At 42.5% G+C, this 21,618-nt stretch overlaps 1 long non-coding RNA gene and 1 pseudogene across 1 annotated transcript; one reads left to right on the top strand and one right to left on the bottom strand.

The window, feature by feature from the left end:
- Positions 1–3,675: 3,675 nt before the first annotated feature.
- On the top strand, positions 3,676–4,373 carry LOC113933178 (annotated as a pseudogene).
- Positions 4,374–4,426: 53 nt separating this feature from the next.
- On the bottom strand, positions 4,427–5,204 carry LOC113933179. The gene is made up of 2 exons (XR_003523267.2): positions 5,077–5,204; positions 4,427–4,504 (listed from the first exon to the last, which is right to left on the bottom strand). It is a non-coding gene; the product is annotated as an uncharacterized LOC113933179 (long non-coding RNA).
- Between the last annotated feature and the right edge of the window lie 16,414 nt (positions 5,205–21,618).

The following is a 21,618-nucleotide window of genomic DNA, read 5'->3' as shown; positions in this document are numbered from 1 at the left end:
AAAGAAGCCCATGGGGTGCAGCACAGAGGGGGAGCAGCTGCAGCTTCAAAGAACCTGCAAGCAGCTCTAAGCATGTCAGACCTCCCACTGTAAGGGCATCTTCCTGCTGGAAGCAGGACTGGGGTCCCCATGGGGAAGGGGCATCTCTGAACGAAAACTAAAAGGTTTCTGCTTCCCATAGAAGAGGGAAATAGTTATTTCTTTGGGAAAAGTCTATAAAGTAGAATCTTCCCTAGGATCCCTTCTCTCAGATCTCCTTTTGGAGCTGATGCCTGCAGTTCATGGCTCTTCTATAGGGGGCTCCCTTCACATTTAAGGCAGGGAGTTGTGCAACATGGCAGCCCTACCTCCCACCTCTTGGAGCCAACCTCCTGTGGCTCCAGGGGGCTCAGAGAATTGTCTAGTACAACTATCATAATTATAAAAATAATTGCAGCTGCCATTTCTGGAGAATTTACCAAGGCAATCTGCTTAACATGCACCATCTCCATTAAGCCTCACAATAATCTGGTGAGATGGAGACTATTAGCACCATTTGGAAGAACAGGGAGCTAAGGCTTATATATACTATCAAGTCCTGGACTCCCATTTTAAAAGCTATGTGATGTTGAGCAAGTTACTTACTTAACCCTTCTGCTTCAGTGACTTTCGTTGACTCAAGATGCATACAAAAGTCTTTCTCTGAATGCAGCCCTCATCCTTATCCCCATGCCTCCTATCCAGTCTCAGAGTGATTCATGGACCATTCTCTGGGAAATGGCAGCAGCTGTGGTCTGAGCCTTCAGGAATCCTGGGAGAAGGAGAGGAAATATCCCACTCTGGAAATAATGAAGGCTTGAAGCCTTGCAGAAACACAGGGTCCTGTAGCATCCTCTTTGCCCAGGCCTGGCTGCTGAGAATTCACCTCTGCATTCAATAAACACTTACACCAGCCAGCAGATAAATATCCTAGAAGGCAAATCAGACTCATCTTTCGTCTGGTTAAAAATACCACCGCTGGCTCCCTTTCTATTATAGAACTCATTGGTAGCCAGCAATAAACCTGAAATCCAGCGAACTTTGGCAGGGCTGGGGAAGGTGAGAGCACAGGGAATTTATGATGGCTTATGGGAGTTACTAGGAACTCCTGGTAGCATGGGGAGAAAAAGAAATTAAATTTCAGTGAGCCTAGTCCTGAAAGGGCAATTTAGTAGACCACATAAGGAAACAGCAGAAAGTATGGAGGAAGATCTAGCTTCAGGTACCACTGGAACCAGAAGCTCAAATGCTGCCAGGTCTCAATAGCTCTCATTTCTGTTTCTCTCTAAAAGCTGCCTTTATTTTTCCCATTCACATGGGCCTTCATCCAAAGAGAGCATGACTGTAACAACCCCAGCTTTACTGCTTTCATTTGAGTGACCAAGAAAGGAAAGGTGGGCTTTTTTACTTAAGGCTGCGTTGAAGAATTTGTGGGAACAGACAGTGGCCAGACCAAAAAACACCTGCAGTATTAAGGATGGCTATAGATCTCATTGATATAACAGAGTTCCCATATGACAGTAGGTTAAACAAATTAGCTATTTTTCTCCCATATAATAGTCCAGATATAAGCAGGCCACAGCCTTACAATGACTCCATCTTGTCCAGGACCCAGGCTCCTTCCATCTTTTTTGCTCTGCCATGCCTCATCTGCATGGTCTAAAAATGCTCACCACCACATCTATAATCTGGAAGGAAAAGGTGAGTGAGGAATCAATACTTGGCTTTTAGGGCACAACTGAGAAATTATACACATCAATTCCACTTACATCCTATTGGCCAGAATTAGTCCCATGGCCACACCTAGTTGCAAGGGAAGCTGGGAAATGTAGTCTTTAATCTAGGCAGCCATGTACTACACTAAAAACTAGGGTTTATTATTGCTATAGAAGGGAGGATGTACATTTAGGATGTAATCCATCTCTGCCACAGACATCTAAGGGCAGAAAGGTTCTGGGAATTAAAACCAGAGTATGACCTGGAACTAAGAATTATTCCCATCTCCATCACTCTTCTGTTTCTGTTGGATGTCTGCTTCATTAACCTCACCCTTCTCAGTTTTGAGCCCCTTCATGTCCAGAGCAGGTAGCCTATGGCCACCTCATCGTTTCTAGGCTTATACATACAGTGAAGTAAAATAAGACCAGCTAGACTCCAACGTAAGTGGAACTTGGAACAAGTATTTACTGCCAAGTGGATTTATGATTTAATTCTGAGCAAGAAAAGGGCAAATAACATAATGAGTATTAGCTTACAAGAAATAGATGTAAAGTTATGTTAATAAGAGAAATATTAAATTATGCAGATCAGAAGGATGTGTATATAGCAGGCGTGTAGTTTGGAAGTAAAGTAATTGTTGGGGTGATGAGATCAGTTTCATTCTAAATACTCTATGGAATAACTAGCCTCAGAAACCTAGAATAGAAAGAGATGCTCCAAACTATCTACAGAAAAAAAGCAGTCTCCACAGCCCAGTCAGCTGGCCCTGAGTTGGAACTGCCCTCTATGGACATCAGTAACCAAGGTGGAAGGGAAAAGCCCTTGACTGTCACAGCCTAAGGCTGGTAAATGTGCCAGATACCAGAAGAGACCGGTGGGTATGGAGACTTGATTTTGGTGGGATGTGTTAGAGGACAGCGGTGTGGATCCAAGAACGGGAGGGAAAGCAGGAGGGTGGGGTTACTCCAGAAGAAAAGGAGTAAAGGGAGAGGGCTTAAGAAGGGTGGGAGAGAAAGGAGAGCATTGGGATAGAGGGACCATCTGCATGGGACATACTCAAAGTCCTGGGGCATTCTGAGAAAGGCCTGTGGTCAAGATGGTCAGAATGAAGCCCTGCTGCCCCAGATACTGCATAGTTTGATACTTAGCACCTGAACCCTGGATCCCTGAGCAAAAAACTGCTCAAACTTCCTTCCATCAGCGTCCAGTGTACATGCATTCGATCTGGGAACAGCAGCAATGTTGTTTCCAGAATGAGGAGAGAAGCAGTACCCTCCTCTACCACCAGGCATCAGAATGTTACCATGTGGACGGTGAGGTGGTGGGGAGGGGCCATCCTTTGGGGCCCGCTGAACAGGATCTTTCTGCAGACCACAGCCAGATGCCCAAATCTGTTAGTTAGCTAGAAACCCACTCTATTAGTTTACTAGGGCTTCCATAACGAAGTACCACAGAGTAGGTGCCTTAAACACTGACATGGATTTTCCCTCCATTTTGGAGGCTAGAAGAGACTAAAATCAAAGTGTCCGTAGTGTTGGTTTCTTCTGAGGCCTCTCTCCCTGCCTTGTCCATGGCCATCTCCCTGTGTCTTCACATGGTCTTTGGTCTGTGTGTGCCTGTGTCCTAATCGCCTCCTCTAATAAGGATGCCAGTCATACCAGATTAGGGCCCAGTCCAATGACCTCATTTAATCTTAATTACCTCTTCAAAAACTCTATCTCCAAAGACAGTTACATTCTAAGGTTAGCACTGGGGTTAAGGACTTCAACATATGAATTTTGGGGCAACACAATTCAGCCTATCACCTCCGTACTAATGAACCAAAAAAGGACCTTACCTAGTGATTTCACATGCCATATATTAGCCATTCTAGAGAAGGACAACTCTTTCTCAGCTCTAATTACAAATCTTGGGAGAGAGGATTTGGGGTTGGTCCAGATGCCCATCCCCAGTCCCATCAAGCCAAGGATGTGGGCTCATCAAGAACAAACATGGTTGGGCAGTGGTGCTGGGAGCCTCGCGGGCACGGCACCATTACTCGCGGTCGGCTGGCGGCGGCGGCACAGCGCTGAGCGCATGTGGCACCTTAGCAGTGGCAGCAGCAGCAGGGAAGCACCCCCACTGGCACAGCCCCTGAGCTGGTGCAGCCACCTTGGCTCCCTCTGCTCCTCTTCCCTTCGCTCACCAGGGCCGATCAGCTGACCCAAGAACAGATTGCTGAGTTCAAGGAAGCTTTCTCCCTATTTGACAAAGATGGAGATGGCACCATCACAACAAAGGAACTTGGAACTGTCATGAGGTCACTGGGTCAGAACCCAACAGAAGCCGAATTGTAGGATCTGATCAACAAGGTGGATGCCGACAGTAATGGCACCACTGACTTCCCAGAATTTTTGACTATGATGGCTAGACAAATGAAAGATACAGACAGCAAAGAAGAAATTCACAAGGCATTCCGAGTCTTTGACAAGGATGGCAACGGTTACATCAGTGTGGCAGAGCTACGTCATGTCGTGACCAACTTAGGAGAAAAACTAAGAGATGAAGAAGTAGATGAAGTGATCAGAGAAGCAAATATTGATGGAGATGGGCAAGTCAACTATGAAGAATTCGTACAGATGATGAGTGCAAAATGAAGGCCTACTTTTAACTTTTCCCCCTCCTAGAAGAATCAAATTGAATCTTTTACTTAACCTCTTGCAAAAAAAAAAAAAAAGCTCATTTACTCATTCTGTTTCTATATAGCAAAACTGAATGTCAAAAGTACCTTCTGATCTTGCCATTTGCAATGACATGGATGGAACTGGAGGGTGTTATGCTGAGTGAAATAAGTCAATCAGAGAAAGACATGTATCATATGACCTCGATATGAGGAATTTTTAACCTCAGGAAACAAACTGAGGGTTGCTGGAGTGGTGGGGGTGGGAGGGATGGGGTGGCTGGGTGATAGACATTGGGGAGGGTATGTGCTATGGTGAGCGCTGTGAATTGTGCAAGACTGTTGAATCACAGATCTGTACATCTGAAACAAATAATGCAATATATATTAAGAAAAAAAAAAAGAAGATAGCAGGAGGGGAAGAATGAAGGGGAGTAAGTCGGAGGGGGAGACGAACCATGAGAGACGATGGACTCTGAAAAACAAACTGAGGGTTCTAGAGGGGAGTGGGTGGGGGGATGGGTTAGTCTGGTGATGGGTATTAAAGAGGGCAGGTTCTGCGTGGAGCACTGGGTGTTATGCACAAACAATGAATCATGGAACGCTATATCAAAAACTAATGATGTAATGTATGGTGATTAACATAACAATAAAAAATTTAAAAAAAGAAACAAAAGTACCTTCTGTCCACACACACAAAATCTGCATGTATTGGTTGGTGGTCCTGTCCCCTAAAGATCAAGCTACACATCAGTTTTACGATATAAATACTTGTACAACCGTAATGATAAGGAAGCACCTAGTGGACTCCTGGCATTTCCATTTGCTCATGATTAATACACTGTTTGGGCTGGCCAGTTTTTCATGCATGCAGCTTGACAACTGAACACAGTCAGGCATTTGTATTAAAAACTAAAAATGAAAAAACAAATTTAAAACTTCTTCAAATAGATTCTAGTTCAATTTGTTACTATAAATTGTCATAGCTGATTTACTGAAAACAAAACATTTAAAATTGGCTTACCTCAAGATGCTGTGCAGAAAAATGGGTGAAAGATAAACTATCTAGACTCAGCCCCACTTAGCAGGACGGCCCTCTCGTACTTACAGGCACCCTCACCCATGGTGACCATGACACTCATCCCGGTGGCATGCCACGTGTGTTGGTTTAGCGTTGTCCTAGAGTGAAATGGGTGTCAGGCTATCACCATTCACACAAATTTTTTTTCTTAAAAAAAGAAACCTTACCAAGGGAGCATCTTGGGACTCTCTTCTTTTAAAACCTCCTGAACCATGACTTGGAGTCAGCAGAGTAGGTTGTGCCTGTGGACTTCAGCACAAGCATCAACATTGCTGATCAAGAAATTACAATTTATGTCCATTCCAAGTTGTAAATGCTAGTCTTTTTTTTTTCCCAATAAAAAAGGCCATTAACTTAAAACAAACAAACAAACAAACATGGTCGTCAAGATTCTGCCTATGGGTGGTGACAACAGGCTACTGGTCTGTGACTTTGACAGACACCCCATATTGCCTATCAGAATCAACTCAAGCTCTTCAGTAGGGCATACAGAATCCTTCACTCACTACCTCCTTAATCTCAGCTATATCCCCTACTGCCCCTGCATGAATTCCACTCTTCATCCATGCTACAGGTGTAATTCCCTGCATTCACCTCACTGTTTCATGCCTCTAGGCCTTTACTCAGACTGTTCACTCTATCTACCAAGCCTTTCCTCTCCAACAGCTTTGTCTGCCTGACAAGCTCCCACTTGTATTGCAAAGCCCAAGTGGAGCATTTCCTTTGCAAAATCTTTCCTGACTTCCTGAAGAGTCAGCCTCCCTCTTTTGTTTCATTCTGTGCCTTGTATGTACCTTTCATAACACTTAGAACACTGAGTCATAACTTTTGTTAGATTGTTTTTCTCTTGTAGTAGACTCTGGGTTCCAGGATAATAGGGAAAATTTACCTTACCTACCCACAAATCTAGCACAGTGCTTGCTTTGTACTCAAAAAATATTTGTGGAATGAATGAATGTTATCAACTGGGCACAATGGTATACAGTTTATTAAAAAATACAAGCCCCTGACCTTTAGGAACCTCTGAGTGACTGAGGGAGACATTAATATGAATAATGATTATAAAAATAAAGATATAAACCAAGGGCTAAGGAAGTGCAGAGGAAGCTGCCATTTAAACTGGGAGAATTGTGGAAGGCTTCTGGGAGGAGGTGACTGAGTGTACACTAAGGATGAATAGGAGTTTGCCCAGTGGTGTTAGATGGGGAGGAATAACTGGAAAGAGGCCATATTGAGGAAGGAATTAACAAGACCTGGGAAAAGGATCTTGCCAGACTTGTAGGTGCAACACAGAATAGTTATAGGGACAACAGGGCCATGGATCCCAGGTAAGGACAGCATCATCTTGGTGTTCTGAGAAAAGGGGCCCCCAGTCATATCTGGGCCTTTTGGGCATTCTCAGGAACAATCTGGGAAGAGAGAATTGCTTTGTGATTGTTACTCATGGAGCCACCGACTCCTTAGGGCATCCACCCAGAGTCTCTACCTCTATGGATTTTCTCAGGAGAGAGTGAAGACACTTGGGGTTGCCAACAGTCTTGAAGCCAGAGAAGCCCAGCCTTAAGAGTCTGGAGGCTGCACTGATCTCCCTACTTCATCCCTCAATGACAGAGAGAGGAGGTGGCCCAGCTGAGCCTGAAATGAGACATTCACCTTCTGCCACTTCCACTCCAACAGAACTCTTTTTTTAAACCTCTGATTTCACTGTACTCTGATAGTCACAGACAAGTCAATTCACCTCTCCGAGCTTCAGTTGTTCATCTGAGAAAAGGTGATAATGGCCCAAAGAGGTATTGTGCAGATAAAAGTTCACTCAGGTCAAACACCTAACACATGCCTGACATCTAATAGCCACTCAGTTTGCAATTAATTTTTTTTCCCCCAAAAGAGGCGAAACCTTTATCAAGTCGGCGCCGGCGCGGTATCTGCAGTATCTACAAATATCTACACATATCTACACCGCCTGCAGACGGGCTCTCGGGTTGTCTACACTACAACTGCCGGCCGGCGGGGGGTGTGAGGGGGCGATGCGGTCTTGCGTGCAATTAATTTTTTAAAGAAAAATGTGCTTGTCTTACCTCCCCAGTTCTAGAACTATAAGTTCCCAGGGAGGATTCAGACCCCATGCTGTCTAGCATATATTTATGCTCAATAATGTATGTTAAATCAGTGACTGCCTAGAATCCTAGACTTTTCAGACTGGGTGATATCTAAGAAATTAGCTACTCCAATCCCTCTTTTGACATACAAAAGAAATAGAGACTCCTGACTCTACCACATGTAATCCTGGCTATTGCTTGCCCAGTTTCCTTACCTGTAAAAATGGAATAGCTATTTTAATGGATTATCATGGGGATTCAATGAGTAAATACATGAGGCATTAAGAGCAGTATCTGGCACATAACAACCATCAATAAATGTTAGTGCTATTATAAGATGATGGAGACTGGCCCAAGGCCACACAGTGAGTAAGCAGTGAGCCTGAAGCTGGAGCCATGTTCTTCTGCCTTCCACATTCTTCTATCACTTTCCCTATTATACCCCACTGCTTTTGATGGGACCAGATGCTCCATATCCTAGTTCCTGAATTTACATGTGGTGTGGAATTCACATGGTCTATCCTATGTCCTGATGGAATGCAGGATGACCCTAATTCCTAGGGAGGACTTCCCAGCCAATCTGATCGTCAGCCAAACCAAGGCCATGACTAGCTCAGTGTCCCACCGTCACTGAGTACTTTCTTTGCTTGCAACATGCTGAACTATTTTCTCTTCAATTACATAGATCAATTTATCTCAATCAGGGCAAATTTTGCCCTGCAGAGGACATCTGATAATATCTGGAGACATTCTTATTTGTCAAACTTAGGATAGAGGGAGATACTGGCATCTACTGGGTAGAGGCCAGGGATGCTGCTACACTAACCATATAGTGCATAGGACAGCCCCCACAACGGAGAGTTATTCAGTTCACAATGTGCCTGAGCTGCTGCTGAAAAGCCTAATGTAGACAAATATGCATTCAGATGCACATGTGTCTGTTTCGCATGTGTTTTCTAGCTTCATAAACAGCAGATTGCAGAAAAAACAGTAGGTTTGACATGAGAGGCCAGGGTTCAAATTCCAGGTATGCCACTTTCTAGCTGTGTGATCTTGACACGATACTTCTCTGAGCTAGTTTCCTCATCTGTGAACTGGAGATAATTATGCTATAGCGAAACTTTTTGATGATACACAGAAAGCACCGAGTAGGTGCCTAAGACATAATAGGTAGGTAGTAGGTGGCATCCATTATTATTCATCTCCTCATTTTTGTAAGGTATATATATAAACGTAGATACTTGAAAATGTTGGTTGGGGATGAGCCAGAACTTAGCTGACAGAAGACAGATGAACAGATGTTGACAGATGGCTTAAGGCCAAGGAAGGCTCTAAGGCAAGAGATGAGACCTTGGCCAAGGTGAATAGGAGGGAGTTGAGGGAGATGGTAGAAGAAAGAATCCATACAGTTATAGGAAATTATTATTCATTCATTTATTTTAAAAAATGTTATAGACCAGGCTCTATGCTGTGCATTTTACAGATACCATTCATTAATTCACTCAGTAAAAATTTAGTGAGGGCACCTACTATGTACTAAGCACTAGGTACTAAGCACTGTGTTCATATTTTTATTCTGTAGTTATTCACTGAGTACCTACTCTGTAGTGACATTGTATTTCCATTCCATATACATTGCTCCCTTCCCATTCATTCATGCACTCACTCACTAATTTGTTATTGAATTAACTCTTCCAACAATTGTTTATAAGAACCCATGCTATACCAGACACTATCTTATCAGCACTGATAAAAGACTAAAAGCTCTAGAAAGGGAAGAGATGGGTCACTCATGGACCTTCATCTAGAATGAGGAAGCAAAGGGAAGCAAGGGGAGCAAAGATCCTGGGTTTTATAGAATCATGGCACAATCTACTTAATGATCAAAACTTTATGGGCACAAGGCTCTGTAGGGTAGAACTTCATTTTCCCAAGACCCCCAGGATGGCAATGATATAGATATGAATGATAAAGACTGAGGTCTAAATTAGAATGGATAGGTGATTTTCTAGGGTATGGTTGCAGAGAATATAGTCCACTTCAGCTACTAAAGCACAGATCTCTTTGGTTTTGGGCCATGTGCACTGCAGAGATGGATTTTAGAATCCTTGGGACAACAGAAGATAAAGCTTCTAGACTGAGCTTCTAGGAGTGACTCCTAAAACAACACAGCAGAACTGAGCCCCCAAAGGATCCTCTGCTCCCACTATACTGAGGAAGCTGCCTGCCAAGCTAGGAATCTATAAGCTATAGGTCCAAAGTGCCTCTGCTATGCACGGCACCAGCAAAAAGTGTGCCTCTTACCTTGCTCCCCACTTAACTCAGTTCTGAAGCTGACTTTCAAGCAAGTGTGTCTAATTTTCAGAAATCCTCTCTGAGAGATGTACTTTCTTTCTAGGAAAAGCACCTTTAAAGGAAGTTGTAATGCAAGTGGATTAAGCCAACCAACAGTTTTCCTCACAGGAGATTAGTTTAGTTGTAAATCTGTGATAAACTGGATTCTGTAACAAATTTAACACTGTAAATTACCATCAGAATACACTATTCTATGAGTGGTTTAAGTTCTCCCTTTAAAAGACTGGCTGAGTACAAGTATGCTAATGACCCATTCATTGTGGAGTCCAAATGACTTAGAATTTCTATGAATAGGGACCAGGAATCTGTATTTTTTTTTTTAAACTCTTCTGGTAAGCTCTCTGATCAGCACAATTTGAGACCACCGAGAAAAGCTAATTCATACCACATGGCTTGATTAACCCTCTCGGGAATAAGTGCGTCTCAAGAGAAGATAATTACCTGTAACTCCAAAAGAGTAGATGGTCTCATGACAGAAGGACCCTGTCAGCAGAAAAGAGCTTTCTAGTTTCATCAAACTAAACCAGGGGGGCACCACTCATTTCGAAATGTAGTCAAATCTTTCTTAAGAGTTTTTTGGAACTTTCCCCTGCCTTTAGACAAGGAGTACCAACAACGGTAACTAACCAGATAGCTGCAAAGTTAGATCTCGAGAACTGAAATCAGACACACATCTAATAAAAGAAATGGAGCCTCTGCCCTCATAAATGCTAACCACCTAACAGAATAAACTAACAGGTAATCAGACAACCGTTTACCATTTAGGGATGACAAGTGCCCTGATTGTGGGGCATGGGCTATATATACGAGGCCCTAGGAAAACATCCATGTGGATCCCTACTCAGCCTGCGGGCAATGGCAAGTCTTCTTGAGGGAAGTGACGTCTTAGCTGAGATCTGAAGGATGAATTAGTCAGGCATCCATGTGTGCAAAGGCCTGGAGTCCTGAGAGAACCGGCATGTTTGGAGAACTGGAATGTGTTCAGCATGGCTGGGAAACAAAAAATAAAATTACTGACTCTGAAAGCAGTTGGTACAAAAGGAAGGCAAGGGAGGCAACATCAGCAGACATCTCGGAAGGGCAGAGAGAGGTGGCACGGACTGTCGCAAGGTTGGAGCGTGGACCATTCAATGCCCAGAAGGAAGCAAGCAGCCCACACAGCTGCTAACTGGCCGCAACTGAGCTGAACAAGGTGGGAGTACGCAGCAAATCCAAGAGGGCCGGAATGAAATCACTGTCCCAGGTTTATGCTAGAGGAACATCTAAAGAAGCAAAAGCTTTCAGTGGGCTTGCAAGAGGAGCCTGAGCATAATTCTAATTACCGCAGGAGTCTCCATTTAGAAGCACACAGCACAGATTGTGTCCTTAAACCAAGCACATTGGGAACACAGTTAATCATTCAGTCCATCAACACTGCATGGTTCCTTTCAGTGTCTGTTCCCATTCTTGTATCCGATCCAGGCAATGGGGACAGTGGAGGGGCAGGTGCAGGGACATGCGCATGCATACACACACACACAGACACACGCGTACACACAGACGCCTTGTTCTCACCCATTCTTCCCAGTGAGTGAGCTCCACCCTGCACTCAGCCCTCCCAGCTTCTGACCTCCAGGCTGTTTCTCTTGTTTTTGGCTCATCTGACCTTCCAGCTCAGCACCACCTCCACTGTGCCTTGACCACCCCCAACCAGAATTTGCATTTCCCTTCACACTAGGCTGCCTTAAAAGATGCTTTGGTAATACTTAATCTTGACAAGCACTGAGAAATGTGTAGAACTGTTAAATCATTATATTGTATACCTGCAACTAATATAACACTGTTTTGTCACCTATACTTGAATAAAAAAATTATCTGCTTTGATAAACACTCTCCTTGGTTTAACCTGAAGTGTTTTGCGATGAAAAGATTGTGGATCTCGAAGCTTTGCTTTGAAGACTGGCTCTACCCCTTCCTAGCTGTATGATTTTGAATAAGTGATATAACCTCTGAGCCTCAGTTTTCACATCTGTGAAATGGGAACAACTGTATCTCCCTCAGCTTTGCAGTGGAAATCAAATGAAAAATCCACGTAATACATTTACTGCAGTATCTGGCATATAAAAATGCTAGAAAAGTAAAATTTCCTTTCATTTTCTTTCCACTTCCCAAAAGGAGTGGTTTTCTCATGGCCACTGATCTGAAATTAATTATTATAATCATGTTTTCTTTTTTCAGTTCCCCAGATTATGTTCAGCAGAAACCAGGTAAGTAGCACTTGTTTAGAATTTCTTGCATTTTTAGCAATTCTAAGAATAACCTTTGAGGCACTAACAATAATGCATATTTTACTTCTCCCACACTTTCTCTCAGAGAGTATAATGTTTCTATACAGTTAATTGTTTTGTGGTTCCTTTGTCTTGAATACTTTCTTACTGTCCCTATTAAGAATTTATCTTTGAATTATCACAATGGCAATGGTGAGTAAAATGTAAGCCTAGAGAGTTCAAATGAGTTGCTCACATCAGTCAGCAATGCCATGGCTGTAGCCCATTACCCTAGTGGTTCTCCACCAGAAGGGGTGCTTCCTTGACTGGGGCCATTTGGAAATGTGGGAAGTACGTGGGGCTCTCATAGTGACCAAGGGAGCACCACTGACATCTGGAGGAGCCAACTGCACAAACCATCTGCAATGTTCACAATTTCTCCAGCCCCAGATGCCTCTAGTGACCCACTGAGAAATACCATATAAAGCCCAATGAAGCCACACAGAGACATTCTGGAGGGATGGAGGCTGGGCTCGAGGGTTATTTCCATCCAGAGTAGATTTTCAATTAAAAACAAAAACCAAAACCTTATTTAACATATGTAACAGGCAAGTAATATATATGAATTTAGTTCTTATTCTATAAATAACGTAGGCAAAAACTGTCACATTTATCTTCTCTAAATCAAACTTGAATCCTAGCCTCACACCATCGGCCAGGCAGGAATACTTGATTCCGGTCATTATCAGAGCTTCCTCTCACTCTTCAGGAATAGAAAAGGGCCTAAAAGTTAGAAAGAACAGAATATTCTGGGAACCACTTTGCTTTGTGAAATCAGGCAGCTCTACTGTGATGGGTCCTGCTTGGCCATGGGAGCCTCAGAGGATGCTGGAAGCCCAGTGTCTAAGAATACCTCTGTGGGTATATCTTGACCATCCACACTGAGATCTGGACACCCCCAAGTTTGTGAGGAAGCCAGTCTCACATCCCAGTGTCTCAGAGAACCTGCCCACCTTCCTAGAGTTGGGATTCACTCTACTCTTCTCTCTGCCCTTCTCACTTCTGCCTCACCCCCAGCACAAACTTGCCCCCCTCCATCCTTACTTTGTTTAGGATCCATCTAGTATTCTCTCCCCAATAAACTCCCAAAAAAGTCCAGGAAAGGAGCTCACCTCCCAGGCAAAGATATACAATGGACTGGCTCCCTTCTTGGAAAACACCTTATTTCATCTGTTCTAAGATGTACATCTTTTCCTGCTTTATAACATCTCTGATATTATTGATGGTATCTTACCATAGCTTTTGGTCAATGGCACTCAAGACATAGGTATAACTTCCTGTGCATGTCCAAATTTGGTTGATACTCCAGGTGGTGTGACTGGACACCTACAACTCCTTGATCTTTCAGTCAACAAACCATTGAGGATCACTTAAGGGAAGAATATAAGTGTGGGTTGTTATCTGAAAACCTTTCACTGCAATATCCTGATAAGATCAAGAAAATATCAACATCATAATTTGTAGAGTTTTCTTAAAAGAAAATCCCAAGACTCCCATGGGAGGACTCTTGTAGGAAATGCCACATCACCAACACTGAACAGCACAGAGGCTGACACCATGTGGAAAAAACAGACACCAGTGACCACAGACAACTCTGAATTGAAAAGTGATTCAGAGACATTAGACATTGAATGTGAAGAGGTTTTAGGACCACTCTCAACAATTTTTTGTTTACATTTTCTTTTCTATATGTCCATAAGAGTGATCCATGTTGAAATCTATGTCTCAAAGGGACTAGCAAGCTCCTTTCAGGAGTATGAAATTAAAATTCTAAATGATAAGCATTTATCATAGGTTAATTGGTAGTGTGTTTTGTTTTTTCTTAGTGAAATACCAAATAGCGGTGCATCTTAAAATCAATAGCATCTTAAATTCTAGGAGAGGTACAAAGATAAGGAGATATGGAGATAAGGAAAACAAAATACAAATGAAGACTTCAGTAGATGATCCAGCCACACAACACCCAGCCAGGACCCTGGCCAGCTGAGAGAGAGCCTCTAAAGGCTGGAAAAATGAGATGTCACAGAAGGAGGAATTCCAACCTTAGCCCATGGTCTGCAATTTCCAGATCTGGGCCCTGAGCCCCTGCCTAAACTCCCCAGGTATTGCCAAATGAAGAGTCAAAAGATAGAGCCGTGAACTCCAGCACAGCAAGTCCTTGGCAAGGAACACAGTGGAGGAAGGACATGTCTACCAAGTGGACTCAGAGACCCTGGCTGGATGTGAAGTGGATTAGCTCTGAACATCACTTAATAGCTCATACCTTCCCTGATCACTCATCCATTTGGAACAAGATGCTGCTGTTAGAAACCTGGAGGATTGGCTCTGTCTGATATCCTGAAACACATCTCCCATCTCTGCCTTTCTCCTAAGTCTGGCTAAGCAGAAGGGCACAGGCTTTGGAGAGGACCCACACAGATCTGCATACCCATCCCAGCTTCCACATGTATTAGTCATGCATTGTGAGGAACCTGCATAATCTCACTGGTGTTAGGTTTCTCCCTCACCTACCTCCTTCCCTCTTCCTTCCTTCCTTTTTTCTCTCCTTTTTCTCTCTTTTCCTCCCTCCCTCCCTTCCTGCTTTCATTTTTTTCCTGAAACAAACACTTACTATACATCAAACACTGTCCTAAGTATTTCACAAAATTATCTCATTTAATCCTCAGAACAACCTGTGAAGGAGATACTATGACAGACCCACGTAGCCTGGTCCCAGAGTCTGTGTACTCCCCTCCTATGCTCTGCTACACAGTCACTATTGTCAGCCAAAAATAATAACCATCTCTGGGTCTTGTGATGCTTAAATAATAGAAGTAAAGTCCCTGGTGAACAGTAAGACTTTAATAAATGAAAGTCATCAACTTCATTCTCCAGGTTGCCAGTCTTTTAATTCACATAGAGAGTAATAATAAATTCTACTTGTATTGTTTTACAAGTCTGGAAAAAGGCTTCACCTAAATTACCCTCCTTCATTCTTAGAACAGTCCTATGATCCACTGTTTTTCTTATAATAATGTTAGCATTCAGTACTTTATATGGCCGAGGCATTATTCTGTGTGCCTTATGTATGCATTTAATCCTAAACTCACTGGGTCCTACAGCTCAGTGAGATTAAGTATTATTATTATTATCTCCATATTACTGGCCCAGAGAGGTTAAGTAATGTGCCCAGGGTCACACAGCTAGTAAGTAGTGGTGCTGGGATGAAACTCAGAGAGTCTGGTTTCAGACTCTGAGCTCTGAACCTCTACTTTGGGGGGCCCAAGTAGGAGGCAATTCAGGCTCACAAACCCTGTGATGAGTAACAGAGTCAGTAAGGGACAGAGCCAGAACTCAAACCCAGGCCTATGTACCTAGTAGGTGATTTTTCTGACTCTGTTGTCTTGTACATCCAAGTGGCCTAAAGGAAATTGCCTTGAGTTGGGGGTTAGAAGACACAGGCTCTACTCCTGCCAATAAAATAATTGGTCAACAGCTGGGTGCCCGTGAACAAATCACTTTGCCTCCAAGCTTCATCTGAAAAATTAGGAAGCCATGCTGACTTGATATTTAATATCCTCTAATCTAAGCAACTATATTCCAGGACTGAATTGCAATTCTGTTTGAAGATAAGAAATGCAGCATGTTTCTTATGGCTCAATGCAACCCCACCCCCACCCCTGAGGAAAATTCTGGAAAATGCTTCTTTTTACCTCTTAAAATCCTACATGTGCTATGTGCTCAAATGCACAGAAGCCAGAAACACAGCCACTTCTCTGGAGGCCTTTCAAGCTTCTGGTCCCTTTCCCTCACCCTGACAGGTAAGAACTGTTCACGCGCTACTCTGTGCTCCTGCAATACTGAGTGCAATACTCTGTGCTCCTGCAATACTGGAGCACTGGGTGTTATGCACAAACAATGAATCATGGAACACTACATCCAAAACTAATGATGTAATGTATGGTGATTAACATAACAATAAAAAATTTAAAAAAAGAATAGAGATGCAAAAATCCTCAAAAATTACTAGCAGATTGAATCCAGCAATATATTAAAAGGATTATATGACATGAGCAAGTAGACTATATGCCAGGAATGCAAGGCTGGTTTAATATCTGGAAATCAAGTATTAGAATACACCACATAAACAGAACAACGCACCAAGTCATATGAAGAGTTGAATAGACACAGAAAAGCATTTGACAGAATTCAACACCCCTTTCTGATAAATTTTAAAAACTCAAAATGGTTCAAGCTGAAAAAGGGTGTCTAAAAAAAAAAATTACCACTAAGGTCCTACTTAAAAGTGAATCTGAATCTTTTACCCCTAAGATCAGGAACAAGACAAGGAGATTCAGTCTCACTCCTTCTATTCAACATTGTGCTGGAGGCTCCAGCCAAGGAAATTAGGCAAGAAATGTGAAATAAAAAGCATCAACACTGGAAAGGAGGAAGTAAAATTATGTCCACTGGCAGATGACATGATCTTGCATATAAAAAATCTTTCATATGAGAAATTCAGGAAAGGAACCACTAAAAAATCTTTCTTATATATAAGAGATCCACAAAAAAACTATTAGCATGAATAAATGAGTTCAGTAAGGTTGCAGGATATGAGATTAATATACAAAAATCTATTATATTTCAACATTCTAGCAACAAACAATGCAAAAATGATATTCAGAAAACAATTCCATATACAGTATAATCAATATATTACTTAGGAATAAATTTAACAAAGAAGTGCAAAACAATAAGTCATTGTTGAAAGAAATTAAAGAAGAACTAAATACGAAGAAAGATATCCCAGGCTCCTGGGTCCAAAGACCTAATATTGGTCAAATGGCAACACATTCCCAATTGATCTACTTATATAATCAGTTCAATCCTTATCAGACAGTGTGGAATGCCAAAAGGTAGGTAAGTGGAGACGAAGGAAAGAGAAGGAAAGTCCTGGCTGGACTGAAAAAGAAGCTACTTTCATAATCACACAGAGCAAAAGACAGTAGGCAATATAAGAACTGGAAATTAGTATTCATAAGCATTAAATATAACCTATTGCTACCTGAACAATAAACTGTGTACAATTCTCATTCCAAGATCTGGACTCATTCTTCTCAACTAAACTTTGTCATATTCATAAAATTCAGAGTTAACTTTCAGGGGACATGATCTGAGATAGCTGTCAGAACTCAGTGGACGCTCCTTGATAATTATAGTCACTATTTGTTACTAAACTGGCAAGACAGACCTCTTTTTTTCATAGTGCCAGACTCTATCTTTAGTTCGTTTCTATCCAGGAATGTTAAACAGTATTCAAACAGGGGCAGTCACATCCATAATGAGTATCATCACCATCTATGTGATTCTTTTGGTGCCAAAGAAGTTATCTAGCTGGAAGGAACTGTGTATTTCATCTCACTCATTCAGCTTGTATTGAGTGCGTGCCATGACGCCACACACAGGACTAGGTGCTAAGAGATGGCAGAGTCCCAACTCTTGCTCCAGCCCTGGAACTTGTAAACTGTTTATCATCTCCTATCATCTAATTCAGTGGTTCTCAACCAGGAGTGATTTTATGTCCAAGGGATATTTGGCAATGTCTAGAGACATTGTTTGTGACAGTTAAGGAAATACTATTGGCATCTACTGAGTAGAGGCCTGGGATGCTTCTAGACATTCCACAATGCAATGCACAGAACAGCTTCCACAACAAACAATTATCCAGCCCAGAATGTCGAGAGTATACCTACCGGGACACTTGATCTAACTTCATCTCCCCATTTTTTAGAAGAAACTGGGGCCAATGTAAATGATATACCCAAGATCATCAGTTCTTCAGCAGAGTCTAGATGTCTTGGTTCCATTCTGCATGCAACAGATTTTCAGTTTCCCTTTTTTGAAATGAAATTGAGGACTAATTTTTCGATGTTTTTCTCTTCCTAAAAGCAACAAGTTCTGCAGTGGCATCCTGGTGGAAAGCTGCTTTAGACAGCAATGGAAAAGCATTCACCTTTGACCTGCATGCTTCCCTGCAAGAGATGAGCTCTAGATCTGAGTGACAGAGGTGCCTTGGCATGGTTGGATATGGCTTCTAGATTTTATCTGAAAGTAAGGATGCTGTGCAGAAAAGCACGGACTCAAGAAGTTCTATTTATTCATTCTTTTCTTGTTCATTCACAGATTCAACAAAAGCATACTGACCTCCTACTGTGTGCCAACGACCAGGCACCTGAGGCATGAGGATGAATAATAAATATGTGGTCTCTCCTCTCAATAGCCTCTGGTAAACAGGAGAAACATACATAAACAAGGCATTACAACATGGTGAGAGCACAGGATGGAATAGGGATGTGCCAGTCAGAGTTAATGGCTGCAGCAACAGAAACCAATTTTGGCTTATTTAAGCAGAAAAGAAATTTACTGGAAATATCCCGGGGAGCTCACAGAAGCACCAGAGAGCCTGAAGAACAAGGCCCAGAAAACAGACAGTAAAAGGGAAGCTCAGCTCCAGCTAGTACCCCCAGTCTCAAAACTACCATGGTGCAAACTCTGCAGCCATGGTGCGTGAACCCTGGCCATCTCCGTTAAGACAGCACTACCCCAGCACTGCACTCCTCTTGTCCCACGCCCCTGGAGCCAGCACATGGCTGCCACAGCTGTGGCAGGATGGCTTCTCCACTCTCCTAGCTTCTTTATCTTGCCAGATCCCAAAGCAAAGTCTTTGGATTCAATTATTCTAGATCACTCACCCTCACTCTAGCTGCAATGCATGCTGGGAAAATGAGTGTCTAACCTGTCGAGTTTCTACAATTAGAGACCCACTTTGTCTCCCACCACCAAAACTCTTAACGGTAAGGGAAAGTTCTCTTTCCAGATTTTGCTAAAAAGTCACCTTTTCTGTGAGACCACTCTAAAACTCTAATACCTCCCTTCTCTAGCACTTGTCAACACCCTTCCATCTATATTTTCCCCCATGGCTCTTACCACCATCTAATACACTATATGTGTATTTATTTATATGCTTGTCTCTCTCTCTCTACTCAAATATGAGTTCCAGAAGGAAGGATGTGTGTCTGGTTTATTCACTGCTGTGTCCCCAGTGCCAAGAACAGTGCCTGGAACACAGTAGGCTCTCAAATACTGCTGAACAAATGAGTGAATGAATGAATGAATTCTCCAAACACAGGGAGATAAAAGATCCTGAGAAACCAAACGTTCAACAAATTCTCACTATAAAAAGTCTGTAAGAAAGACACATAACATAACCTAGCCTGGAAATAAATCGGAGAGCGCTCCTTAAAGGAACTGATACTTGAGCTGACTCTTCAGAAAAGGCAATGCAGACAAATCAAAATTAGGAAAGAAAGACTGAAGCAGTTAGGTGAGATTCCAAGAATGTGTTGCTTTATGGTTTGACATGATCCTGGGATGCTCCATAGCCAAGCTCCCTGAATCTTTTCTGTATGGAAGAGGCCCTCCTTTGGACCAGTGCAGCATCAGGCTTGATCATGAAAAGCCAAGATCAGAACTTGGAGGTGGAAGAAATCTGACCAAAAGCACCCAAGAGTGAGTCCTTTATAGAATACAGTGGTAGATTCCAAGGAACACATGGAGCCTTGAACAAAAAGGTACTATTCTGAACAGTATTCCAGAGAAAGGCAAGCAGAGCAGTGAGAAAATAAATAATGATCAAACCTAAAAGGCAAATGAGTTTTTCTCTGGTTTAAAGGTGCTTGTGTTACTACCCGGATAGCTTTTTGTTTAAGTGATTATGCTGCATAGAACTTTTTGTAATTCATCAAAATTCACAGGACTTGGAAGGCCAGGGAAAAAAAGAGTAGGTGGCAGGGTTATTACTTGAAGTTCAATTCAATAAATATAATTTATCTTTCTACAGAGTCCTTTATACGAAATGTTGCCAGCAGGTTTACGGTCCAACAAGACCGAGTTTGAATGACTTAAGTTATTTGCTTTCAGACCAAATGGACTTTTATGAACATGTTGACTTCCCCCTGCACTAAATGAAGTGATGTACAGCTATTCTCGACATAATTTCTGTCACCACCATTATCTTTTCTCGCTTCAGCTCTTTCACAGAGCTTCAGGATGACATTAAGTGGTAATTGCTGCAGTATTCCCCCTGCACAGGGAACCGCTCTTGCTTCTTTCAGTCTATCACCTCAGGAGGGCCCTTCACAAAATGTTGGGGCTCTAATGCAAGAGAAAAAAGGGAGTGAGAAGGACAAGATCCTAATGACCATGCACAGGATCGACTCCTCTGTCAAATACAGCCGACTCAGTCACAACTATAGGGCAGTTTCCTAGGTCCTGGGGATGCAAATGGGACCCAAATGCGACCTCGTCACCTTGTGCCTTACCTCATCTCCTCATGACATTCAAATAAATAGTAATCAAAAGGCAATTTACAACTCTGCTGCAGTGTTTGCTAAAAATGCTTAGGGAGAAAGACTGCCATAGTGCACAGCAAAACTCAAAACTCCCCTCCCCAGGCTGTCTCTGTTCTCTTCATTCCATGCTCTGTAAGACTTGTTCATAAATCAAACCTTGGCTGTCTTTCTGCTTTTTCTCTTCTCCCTATTCAGTGTCAGCTCTCTGGCTTCTTCCAGTTTTCCTTGTCTACCATCATGTATCTTACTGTGTAAGAAAAGAGAGTAGTAAGCAAGGTGGGCCTGGGGCAGAAACAGATTGCACAGATTTATAACTTCTATTTTCTCTTATAACGTGTCATAGGTTCTCCCTTCAAGGAGTGCCCATTCTGAGCACGGCTGTGTTTTAGTTAAACCGAGGGTGTAAACTATTATGTTATCACCTGTTTGTTTATAAATAAGCCTTAGCATTGGGCCAAAAAAAAAGCAATTTCACAGTGAACAAAGAAGATTTAATGACTTCAAATGTGATCCAGGAATAGCTCCTTTGTGAGAGTGGAGAAAATAGACCTGCTTTTTTCCTAATTCCTTTAGCCAATGGCCAGTTCTTTAAAATCAACCGCGGAGTCAAGCCAACAGTTTTTATTTTATTTTTTTTTAAGATTTTATTTATTTATTTGACAGAGAGAGACACAGTGAGAGAGGGAACACAAGCAGGAGGAGTGGGAGAGGGAGAAGCGAAGCAGGCTTCCTGCAGAGCAGGGAGCCCGATGTGGGGCTCGATCCCAAGACCCTGGGATCATGACCTGAGCCGAAGGCAGACGCTTAACGACTGAGCCACCCAGGCGCCCCAAGCCAACAGTTTTTAAATACACATAACAAAACTTAACATTTTTCAGCATACAGTTAAATGGCACTAAGGACATTATCATTGTGCAACCATCACCATTGTACATCTGCAGAATTTTCTCATCTTCCCAAACTGAAACTCTGTCCTCAGGAAACAACGCTT

The sequence above is a fragment of the Zalophus californianus genome, chromosome 10 (genome assembly GCF_009762305.2).
Source record: "Zalophus californianus isolate mZalCal1 chromosome 10, mZalCal1.pri.v2, whole genome shotgun sequence".
Classification (NCBI taxonomy): Eukaryota; Metazoa; Chordata; class Mammalia; order Carnivora; family Otariidae; genus Zalophus; species Zalophus californianus.
The sequence above is the reverse complement of the archived record's forward strand: the minus strand, read 5'-3'. Positions and strand labels throughout refer to the sequence as shown.